Source organism: Neophocaena asiaeorientalis, unplaced genomic scaffold (genome assembly GCF_003031525.2).
Source record: "Neophocaena asiaeorientalis asiaeorientalis breed wild unplaced genomic scaffold, Neophocaena_asiaeorientalis_V1.1 scaffold148, whole genome shotgun sequence".
Classification (NCBI taxonomy): domain Eukaryota; kingdom Metazoa; phylum Chordata; class Mammalia; order Artiodactyla; family Phocoenidae; genus Neophocaena; species Neophocaena asiaeorientalis.
The window spans coordinates 6,186,593-6,198,693 of NW_020174050.1; the positions used below are offsets into that span (position 1 = coordinate 6,186,593).

At 40.4% G+C, this 12,101-nt stretch overlaps 1 protein-coding gene across 1 annotated transcript in view; it reads left to right on the forward strand.

The window, feature by feature from the left end:
- The window catches only part of FRAS1 (Fraser extracellular matrix complex subunit 1), a 441,423-nt gene that overhangs the window by 199,517 nt on the left and 229,805 nt on the right, over positions 1–12,101 (forward strand). The window lies entirely within an intron of this gene.

The window sequence follows — 12,101 nt, forward strand, 5'->3', positions numbered from 1 at the left end:
TATAAAAGCCCATAAGAAGAAAAGTTAAAACGGCCAAAGTAACACACACCATGCAAGATTAGTTTAAAATGACTAGCTCAAGACTGTAGACCTTGAGACGAGAAAGAGCAGAATTTAGCCAATTTTTATATGTGTATCAGCGTTTGCTTTGTCTACTTAAAACTTCCAGTATTCGCAAAAGTTTGAGGATGGAGCTGTGTGTACCCATGGCAGGTGCTGCCTTCATACTGCAGACCCAGAGATGGGCGGGAGGGTGATACAGTGCATGAGACCGTAGGCTTGGGAGCCAAACCACCTGGATGCCAGTCTTGGCTCTGTCACTTCAAACAGCCTATTCTTTAACTTTGTGCTTCAGTTGCCTGCGGCTGAAGCAGGGACAGTGATATCTGCCATATAGCATTGTGCAGATTGAATGAGGGAATTCACACATGTCATTTAGGACGGCACCTGGCACCTGTAAGCCCTCCGTGTATGTTAGGAGACTTGGATTTTTGCTTCCCATTGTCCTTTCCTGTTCCCTGTCCCCCACTCTTCCATTCATTCTCTATTGACCATTGCTCGAGGTCCTGCGAATATGAAGCCAAGAGACCATGTTTGCCTGTAGTGAGCTGGTAATCAAGGCAGGGTTAGCTGCTGCTTACAGAGATGTGAAAAAATACAAACACAAAAACCTCTGCAGCTTATTCTATATCTGATTGCTGTGTGGTCTTAGATTTTGAAACTTAAAGAATCAAGCAACTGAACATTTTTTAGGTTTGTGTGAGTTGAACCTCAACTCTACCACTTCCTGCTGTATGGCTTTGGGCAAGTCATTTAACCACTTTGAGCCTCAGTTTCCTCCACTGTAAAATGGGGATAATATTATCTACTTTAAGCCATTAATATGAAGGTTAGAAAAGATGTTTGAAAATGTAAATATATTATGACTGACACATAGTATGTGGACAATAAAAGGCAGCTGTTGTCATTATCAAATCTGTACCTTTATTTTTCAGTTTATGCAAATGAAAATCAAATAGGTTTCATTAGTAAACAAAGGGTTTGTGCCATTTGTGTCTGATTTTAAACAACTTTTGTATATTATGGAGAAGTAAATATAATACAGAGAACGGTTTACTGTATTCATCACAGGTTGAGATCATTTTATTTTCTTTAAATGCTCCGATTAAATGATGAGAGTCTGGAATGATTTGTTTCTTAGCCAACATTAAGGTATATTTAGAAGGAAAACTTATGAGAAGAAAACCTGTAAAATTTACTTATAGGATACTGACCTGGCTGAGATTTAAAAGCTGTAGTTTGAACAGAAGAATTTCTAAAGTTAATTATTTGTTGGAATTTTGTTTGACTGGAGCAGCCCCACCATTTGTGGACGTGAAGCGCTGACCCCTTGCAGCCAGGCCCAAAGCAGTACTTGCTGGGTCTCGGCGTTACATTCTGCTTGTGGCTGAGCCCAGCCTGGCCGTGCCCAGGAAGAACCTCTTGGCAAAGGCATTTATGAAACTGATGTTCTGAAATCCTCAAGAAAATAGGAGCCCTCCTTGTTCTGTTGGGACAGCCACTGTCAAGCTGGTTTCTTCCATGGCCCCTCCAACATCCCCCAGAACGGGAGGGTCAGTCCCAATTTCACTGCCACATCACATATTCAGTCTGGGGGCCCAGCACATCCTACCAGTCTGTCTTCGCTCATTTTGTTCTGCTCTTTTAATCATACACATGTTCAAGCCTCTGGTATTCTACAGCAATTACGGTGTCTCACTTAATTGCTGAGTGTCTTGTAAAGGGGACTTACTGCTTCAAGTGATATTCCCATCTCCTTCATTCTGTTTATGCGACGAATAATTTGTTGAGTCTCTTCCACGTCCCAGGCACTGGGATACTGCAGTGAACTGACAGAAGACTGCCCTGTGGTTCAGGAACTTATGTTCTCAATGGGAGAAGAGTGTCAGTAAATAAGTAAATAAATAAGATCTCATTACTTTCGGTGCTATAAAGACAGTTTAAGGGGCTTCCCTGGTGACGCAGTGGTTGAGAGTCTGCCTTCTAATGCAGGGGACACGGGTTCGAGCCCTGGTCTGGGAGGATCCCACATGCCGCGGAGCAACTAGGCCCGTGAACCACAACTACTGAGCCTGCGCGTCTGGAGCCTGTGCTCCGCAACAAGAGACGTCGCCATAGTGAGAGGCCCGTGCACTGCGATGAAGAGTGGCCCCCGCTTGCCACAACTAGAGAGAGCCCTCGCACAGAAACGAAGACCCAACACAGCAAAAATAAATAAATTGACTAATAAACTCCTACCACCAACATCTAAAAAAAAAAAAAAGAGAGACAGTTTAAAAAGTTTATTATAGGGGCTTCCCTGGTGGCACAGTGGTTGAGAATCTGCCTGCTAATACAGGGGACACGGGTTCGAGCCCTGGTCTGGGAAGATCCCACATGCCGTGGAGCAGCTAGGCCCGTGAGCCACAACTACTGAGCCTGCGCGTCTGGAGCCTGTGCTCCGCAACAAGAGAGGCCACGACAGTGAGAGGCCCGCGCACCGCGATGAGGAGTGGCCCCCGCTTGCCGCAACTAGAGAAAGCCCTCGCACAGAAACGAAGACCCAACACAGCCAAATATAAAAATAAATAAATTAAAAAGAAGGTTCAACATTTAAATTTAAAAAAAAAGTCTGTTATAGGAAGTGACTGATTACTGAGGCAGGGACGGGTCTTAGCCTTCTGAATTCCGCACAGTGCTGAGCACATATAAGGCCCTCTGGAACAACTTTTGATTGAAAGAAGTGTGATTTAAACCGCTGCACAGAGGAGAAAGCATAGGATTGTACAGGCATGCCTAGACTCTGGCTTCCTGGTAACCCGACTTCCAGTTAGCTTCTATTATCTACTCCCTGTCAGCAATTCCTGGCTACCTGTGGCCTCAGGAAAATTACAGAATCTTACTTTTCCCACCCTTCTTTTTCTTGTCTTTATTTACCTCTTCTCTGAGATCGCTGGGTGCCTTATGAGTGCCGAAACAGTGATTCTTCTTAAAAAAAAAACCTGTCACCGGAACTTGGGAAGTATCCACGGGGTGTTTTAAGCCATTCAGAAGGGAGGACCACAGGAGTGCCCTCCTAGAATGTTCATTTCCTGAGTAAACTAGGCCCAGTGAAGCAGGTGACAATCGTATTCCAAATCCCCTCCCTCTCTGGACATTCTCGAAAAGAATAAATGGAGAGAGGAAGGAAAAAGCAGCTGGTGGTGTTTTGCCTGGGGCCTCTGCTCTAGCAGGCGACTGGCTGTGTTTGGCATTTGTGCTGCTTGTCGGACCCTTGCCGTGTATGCCAAAGGCAGATGACGGAACAGAAGTATCACATACCAGCCGAGAAAGCCCGCCACAAGTGCAAGGGAGTTTATCTTCCAGACAGATCCCATTCTTCCTGACAAATCTGAACCCCCAAATATTTCAGCTATGGATTACAAAGTAGTGACAAGTCTTCTGGCTTTCTGCCCAGTTCTTAGCATTCTCAGTTATTTTAGCTAGACTGTGTGGCATACATTTGTACATTCTTTCTCTCTTTTCCCCATTCCCCACCCGGCACCCTCCCTGCTCTGCCCTCCCCTCCCTTTTTTACGCTGCCCACAGAGCACCCAGCACCTCCATGCTAATCACTGCCCAGATCTGAGCAGGCTGCGCCAGTGCGGCCAGGAAGTCTGGGAACTCACCCATCAAAAGCCTGGTTTGAGCTGGTGGTCCCTCCTTTGGGTCTTTAGTTTCTATAGACACGTAGATTCAAGGATAGCCATTTAATTAACACGAGCTGAGGAAAAACCCAGGGAGTCCAAGCAGCTGAGCGTTGCCAATGGTCACAGTGGATGAGTGGAATCTGAGAATTCTGTTTGTCTGTCAGGCTCAGCCTAGGTGGTCACCGCATTTGAAAACCCTCAGGGTGTGCTGTGTTGTAGATTTAGGAGTATAGGTAGAGGGGCAGCAGACAGAAAGGATAACCTGAGGAGTGTTCCTGCTAGCATGCTTGTAAATCTCTCTCCATGTGGACCTGCCAAAGCCTCCGTCAGCTGGGAAGTCATTCCTTCGGTTCAAGCTCTCTGTCTACAGAAGACCCTGCTAAAAATTCAAATATGTCACCAAGACAAGCAAATCATTCAGCTGTATCACAAATGTGGTTAATAGATTAACTAGCTATTTACCCAGCACCTGCCTTAGGGAACAGGACTATAGGCTTTTTTTTTTCTCCTTTAGAAATTTTTTCCCCTAAGTACCAGATGAATTCATCGAATAAAGTCAGTAAAATTCAAGGCGCATAAAATCAGTGAAAATCCCTGACTCAAGCTCTCCCAAATCATGGCTGTTGGTATTTTGGTGAATGTCTTCCTAATTTATGTAGTGTGTGTGTGTGTGTGTGTGTGTGTGTGTGTGTGTGTGTGTGTGTGTGTGTGTGTGTGTGTGTGTGTGTGTGTGTGTGTGTGTGTGTGTGTGTGTGTGTATGTGTGTGTGTGTGTGTGTGTGTGTGTATGTGTGTATGTGTGTGTGTGTGTGTGTGTGTGTGTGTGTGTGTGTGTGTATGTGTGTGTGTGTGTGTGTGTGTGTGTATGTGTGTATGTGTGTGTGTGTGTATGTGTGTGTGTATGTGTGTGTGTGTATGTGTGTGTGTGTGTATGTGTGTGTGTGTGTGTGTGTGTTATGCACGCAGACACATATAGATGCATTTATTTTTCAAAAGTAAAATCACACTCCATATATAGTTTTATTGCCTGTTTTCCCCATGCTATTTATTATCCTTCTACAACATCTCTTTAAAGCTGTTGTATAACTTTCCATCTGTGGCTGTGCAATAATTCATTTAGCCAATCCTCTGTTTGACATTTCTTCCGCATTTTCCCATGATCATAAATAACCATGATGTAAACATTTTTAATAGAAATTGTGGTAAATATGTTTGATTAGGGTGAATTCTTAGACATGTAATTGCTGGCCCTAAGTGTATATAGGCACATATTTAAGCTTTTGACACATATTAACATATTACCCTCTTTTAAAGAAGCTGTAATTTGCACTCCTGCTAGAAACACATGAGGGTGCCTACCTCCTACTACCCTTGTCAGCACTAGGTATTACGATTCTCATTACATTTGTCAATTTGATTGATGTAAAATGTAATCTTGTTTATTTATTTATTTATTTATTAATACTTATTTTGGGGATTCATATGAAGGAAGTTGAATTAATCATACTTACCCGTTCATGGCCCCCTTTCATCATTGGCCTGAGCCAGGTTATTCTCCTCATCTATCTGTCTGTCTCCCTGTCTGTCTACTCCTTTTGTCCCCATAACCTGTTCCCACTTCCTTTCTCCCCAGCTCCCCACTTAAGTAACTATTCTAATGCAATTTAATGTGGATTTGTTGTATGTGTGTGCTCTTATTGTTTTGTATGCATGTATTTTAAATATTCATACCTATTACTAGGTGGATATTTCATTCTTTTCCCTTTTTTTTTTGTTTTTTAGTTTCAATAAGTGGTTTTATTACTGGTTAGATTTTACAACTTCTGATATTTGAATAGACTTCCACCTTAAAATTCTAAAACAACAAAGTGACCGTTGGAGGCGGTTGATTTTTTTCTTTTTTCTTTTCTTTTTAGGACTATTCAAAGTAACAAACTTTTTTTTTTTTTTTACATTTTTGCTCTGGTCATAAATATACAGAGAGAAAAAGAGGGAGAGAAAAACGAACAAGTCATCCAAAGTATGGAGATAAAACAGTATTCCTAAGGCACGTGGCAGTCTTAGAAAATACAGAAGCTCTAACCAACTTAAATTATTTGTTGTTTTTCCTAGCTCAGTCCACAAAACTGTACAGTGACACAAATGCTGTGTTGCAGATAGATCTTTCAAGTAATTCCAGTCCACACCGCTGTATCAGCCGGGGGTGCAATTATTTTCTTCCTCAGTTTCCAGGTGAGATCCTAAAATGTGGTTAGCTAGTTGCTCAAAGCCTCTATTTTAAAATGCACTTGGGCAGATTGGTTCAAGATGGCTGAGAAGAAAGAAGTGTGCTCACTCCCTCTTGCGAGAGCACCGGAATCACAACTAACTGCTGAACAATCAATGACGGGAAGACACTGGAACTCACCAAAGAGGACACCCCACATCCAAAGATGAAGGAGAAGCTACAATGAGACAGTAGGAGGGGCACAAGCACAGTAAAATCAAATCCCATAACCACCGGGTAGGTGACCACAGACTGGAGAACACTTAGACCACAGAAGTCCACCCACTGCAGTGAAGGTTCTGAGCCCCATGTCAGGCTTCCCAACCTGGGGGTCCAGCAGTGGGAGAAGGAATTCCTAGAGAATCAGATTTTGAAGGCTACTGGGATTTGATTGCAGGACTTCGACAGGACTGGGGGCAACAGAGACTCCACTCTTGGAGAGCACACACAAAGCAGTGTGCATATCAGGACCCAGGGGGAAGGAGAGTGACCCCATAGGAGACTGAACCAGACCCACCTGCTAGTGTTGGAGGGTCTCCTGCAGAGGTGGGGGGTGGCTCTGTCTCACTGTGAGGACATGAACACTGGCAGCAGAAGTTCTGGGAAGTATTCCTTGGCATGAGCCCTCCCAGAGTCAGCCATTAGCCCCACCAAAGAGCCGGGTAGACTCCAGTGTTGGGTCGCCTCAGGCCAAACAACCGACAGGGAAGGAACTCAGCCCCACCCATCAGCAGTCAAGTGGATTACAGTTTTACTGAGATCTGCCCACCAGAGCACAGCCAGCTCTACCCACCACCAGTCGCTCCCATCAGGAAACTTGCACAAGCCTCTTAGATAGCCTCATCCACCAGAGGGCAGACAGCAGAAGCAAGAAGAACTACAGTCCTGCAGCCTGTGGAACAAAAACCACATTCACAGAAAGATAGACAAGACGAAAAGACAGAGGGCTATGTACCAGATGAAGCAACAAGATAAAACCCCAGAAAAACAACTAAATGAAGTGGAGATAGGCAACCTTCCAGAAAAAGAATTCAGAATAATGATAGTGAAGATGATCCAGGACCTCGGAAAAACAATGGAGGCAAAGATCGAGAAGATGCAAGAAATGTTTAACAAAGACCTAGAAGAATTAAAGAACGAACACCTAGAAGAATTAAAGAACAAACAAACAGAGATGAATATTACAATAACTGAAATGAAAAATACACTAGAAGGAATCAGTAGCAGAAAAACTGAGGCAGAAGAATGGATAAGTGACCTGGAAGATACAATAGTGAAAATAACTACCACAGAGCAGAATAAAGAGAAGAGAATGAAAAGAAATGAAGACAGCCTAAGAGAACTATGGGACAACATTAAACACAACAATGTTCACATTATAGGGGCCCCAGAAGGAGAAGAGAGAGAGAAAGGACCTGAGAAAAATATTTGAAGAGATTATAGTCGAAAACTTCCCTAAACATGGGAAAGGAAATAGCCACCCAAGTCCAGGAAGTGCAGAGAGTCCCAGGCAGGATAAACCCAGGGAGAAACATGCAGAGACACATAGTAATCAAATTGACAAAAATTAAGCACAAAAATTATTGAGCAACAAGCAAAAAATGACAAATAACATACAAGGGAACTCCCATAAGGTTAAAAGCTGATTTCTCAGCAGAAACTCTACAAGCCAGAAGGGAGTGGCACGATATATTTAAAGTGATGAAAGGGAAGAACCTACAACCAAGATTACTCTACCCAGCAAGGATCTCATTCAGATTCGATGGAGATATCAAAAGCTTTACAGACAAGCAAAAGCTAAGAGAATTCAGCAGCACCAAACCAGCTCTACAAACAACTGCTAAAGGAACTTCTCTAAGTGGGAAACACAGAAGAAAAGGACCTACAAAAACAAACCCATAACAATTAAGAAAATGGTAATAGGAACATACATATCTATAATTACCTTAAATGTGAATGGATTAAATGCTCCAAACAAAAGGCACACACTTGCTGAATGGATACAAAAACAAGACTGAAACACGACAACACAAAACCTATGGGATGCAGCAAAAGCAGTTCTAAGAGGGAAGTTTATAACAGTAAAAGCCTACCTCAAGGACCAAGAAATATCTCAAATAAACAATCTAACCTTACACCAAAATGAACTAGAGAAAGAAGAACAAACAAAACCCAAAGTTAGTAGAAGGAAAGAAATCATAAAGATCAGAGCAGAAGTAAATGAAATAGAAACAAAGAAAACAATAGCAAAGATCAATAAAACTAAAAGCTGGTTCTTTGAGAAGATAAACAAAATTGACAGGCCATTAGCCAGACTCATCAAGAAAAAGAGGGAGAGGACTCAAATCAATAAAATCAGAAATGAAAAAGGAGAAGTTACAACAGACACCACAGATATACAAAGTTATACAGATATACAGAGCATCCTAAGAGACTACTATAAGCAACTCTATGCCAATAAAATGGACAACCTGGAAGAAATGGACAAACTCTTAGAAAGGTATAACCTTCCAAGACTGAACCAGGGAGAAAGAGAAAATATGAAGACCAATCACAAGTAATGAAATTTAAACTGTGATTAAAAATCTTCCAACAAACAAAAGTTCAGGATCAGATGGCTTCACAGGTGAATTCTATCAAACATTTAGAGAAGAGCTAACATCCATCCTTCTCAAACTCTTCAAAAAAACGGCAGAGGAAGGAACACTTCCAAACTCATTCTGTGAGGCCACCATCACCCTGATACCAAGACCAGACAAAGATACTGCAATAAAAGAAAATGACAGACCAATATCACTGATGAATATAGGTGCAAAAATCCTCAATAAAATACTAGCAAACAGAATCCAACAACACATTAAAAGGATATACACCATGATCAAGTGGGATTTATCTCAGGGATGCAAGGATTCTTCAGTATACGCAAATCAATCAATGTGATACACCATATTAACAAATTGAAGAATAAAAACCATATGATCATCTCAATAGATGCAGAAAAAGCTTTTGACGAAATTCAACACCCATTTATGATAAAAACTCTCCAGAAAGTGGGCATAGAGGGAACCTACCTCAACATAATAAAGGCCATATACGACAAACCCACAGCAAACATCATTCTCAATTGTGAAAAACTGAAAGCATTTCCTCTAAGATCAGGAGCAAGACAAGGCTGTCCGCTCTCGCCACTGTTATTCAACATAGTTTTGGAAGTCCTAGCCACGGCAATCAGAGGAGAAAAAGAAATAAAAGGAATACAAATTGGAAAAGAAGAAACAAAACTGTCACTGTTTGCAGATGACATGGTACTATACATAGAGCATCCTAAAGATGCCACCAGAAAACTACTAGAACTAATCAATGAATTTGGTAAAGTTGCAGGATGCAAAATTAAGGCACAAAAATCGCTTGCATTCCTATACACTAATGATGAAAAATCTGAAAAAGAAATTATGGAAACACTCCCATTTACCATTGCAACAAAAAGAATAAAATACCTAGGAATAAACCTACCTAGGGAGACAAAAGACCTGTATGCAGAAAACTATAAAACACTGATGAAAGAAATTAAAAATGATAGAAACAGATGGATAGATATACCTTGTTCTTGGATTGGAAGAATAACATTGTGAAAATGACTATACTACCCAAAGCAATCTACAGATTCAATGCAATCCCTATCAAATTACTAATGGCATTATTTTACAGAACTAGAACAAAAAATCTTAAAATTTGTATGGAGACACAAAAGACCCCGAATAGCCAAAGCAGTCTTGAGGGAAAAAAATGGAGCTGAAGGAATCAGACTCCCTAACTTCAGACTGTAGTACAAAGCTACAGTAATCAAGACAGTATGGTACTGGCACAAAAACAGAAATATAGATCCATGGAACAGGATAGAAAGCCCAGAGATAAACCCACGCACCTATGGTCAACTAATCTATCACAGAGGAGGCAAGGATATACAATGGATAAAAGACAGTCTCTTCAATAAGTGGTTCTGGGAAAACTGGACAGCTACATGTTAAAGAATGAAATTAGAAAACTCCCTAACACCATACACAAAAATAAACTAAAAATTGATTAAAGACCTAAATGTAAGATCAGACTCTATAAAACTCTTAGAGGAAAATATGGGAAGAACACTCTTTGACATAAATCACAGCATGATCTTTTTTGATCCACCTCCTAGAGTAACGGAAATAAAAACAAAAATAAACAAATGGGACCTAATGACACTTAAAAGCTTTTGCAAAGCAAAGGAAACTACAAACAAGACGGAAAGATAACCCTCATAATGGGAGAAAATATTCACAAACGAATCAATGGACAAAGGATTAATCTCCAGAATATATAAACAGCTCATGCAGCTCAATATTAAAAAAACAAACAACCCAATCCAAAAATGGGCAGACGATCTAAATAAACATTTCTCCAAAGAAGACATATATATGGCCAAGAAGCACATGAAAGGATGCTCAGCATCACTAATTATTACAGAAATGCAAATCAAAACTACAATGAGGTATCACCTCACACCAGTTAGAGTGGGCATCATCAGAAAATCTACAAACAATAAATGCTGGAGAGGGTGTGGAGGAAAGGGAACCCTCTTGCACTGTTGGTGGGAATGTAAATTGATACACCACTATGGAGAACAGTATGGAGGTTCCTTTAAAAACTAAAAATAGAATTACCATATGACCCAGCAATCCCAGTACTGGGCATATACCCAGAGAAAGCCATAATTCAAAAAGACACATGCACCCCGATGTTCATTGCAGCACTATTTACAATAGCCAGGTCTTGGAAGCAGCCTAAATGCCTATTGACAGGCGAATGGATAAAGAAGTCGTGGTACATATATACAATGGAATATATACAATGGAATATTACTCAACCATAAAAAGGAACGAAATTGAGTCATTTGTAGAGACGTGGATGGATCTAGAGACTGTCATACAGAGTGAAGTAAGTCAGAAAGAGAAAAACAGATATATTTACACATATATTAAGGCATATATGTGGAACCTAGAAAATGATACAGATGAACCGGCTTGCAGGGCAGAAGTTGAGACACAGATGTAGAGAACAAACGTATGGACACCAAGGGGGGAAACCAGCGGGGGGTGGGGCGGGCAGGGGTGGTGGGATGAATTGGGAGATTGGGATTGACATGTATACACTAATATGTATAAAATGGATAACTAATAAGAACCTGCTGTATAAAAAAGTAAAATTCAAAAATTCAATAATGAATAAATAAATAAACGGCACCATCATCCAGTTGCTTGGGCCAAACAGTAAAAAAAAGAAAGTTTAAAAAAAGACAAAAATTTAAAAATTCATAATACTTATTGGGCTTATGGGTAAATACCTTTTCTGATAACAAGACTCTGGTTCTAAGGTTGAAAGGTGCGTAAAACTCAGTAAAGAAATAATAGCAAATTGGGTTTGGTATTATCTCTTCCATAATGATTGAATTTGAGTAAGAAGCAGCTTGTTTTATTAAATGCTACTTTTAGAAGGATGGGAAAATATAAATCCTGAAAGCAATTTATAGATTTCACGGCACTGACGCTTTTCCTGGTTCTTCTTAGTTTACTTCAGAGTGACAGTGAAAAAATTTTGCAGGATCAACACTGTTACTCGATTTGCAGTTGACGGGTTGGATGTTTTTAAGTGTATCTACTGCTTTGGAGGAATTCGTGACCTACTTCAAAATTAGTTTTTCCAGTAAAGTCAACCGTTAGTGATTATCTTTGCCACAAATCTTTCTTTAGACGATTCCTGAAAGATAACATGTATATTAACTGGGCTTGCGTTATCTATTTTTTCTTTTTGGAATTATATCAACTAAAGCAAACAAAAATGTAACGACTTAAAAAATTAGGTGGACTTTTTCATTTGTGTTTGTATTTTTTTTAAGTAAGTAGGTTACGTTATATTATTTCTCCAAAGCTCTGTTGTTTTTATTTTTTTCAGTTTGGATTTTTGTAATTGACACCGAACCTTGGCAAGCTGTAATTCATAATCAAATAAGTTCTTTATTTTATGCGTGTAAAAAAAAATAAAATACACTTGGAATTCAACTAAAGATAATTTCTT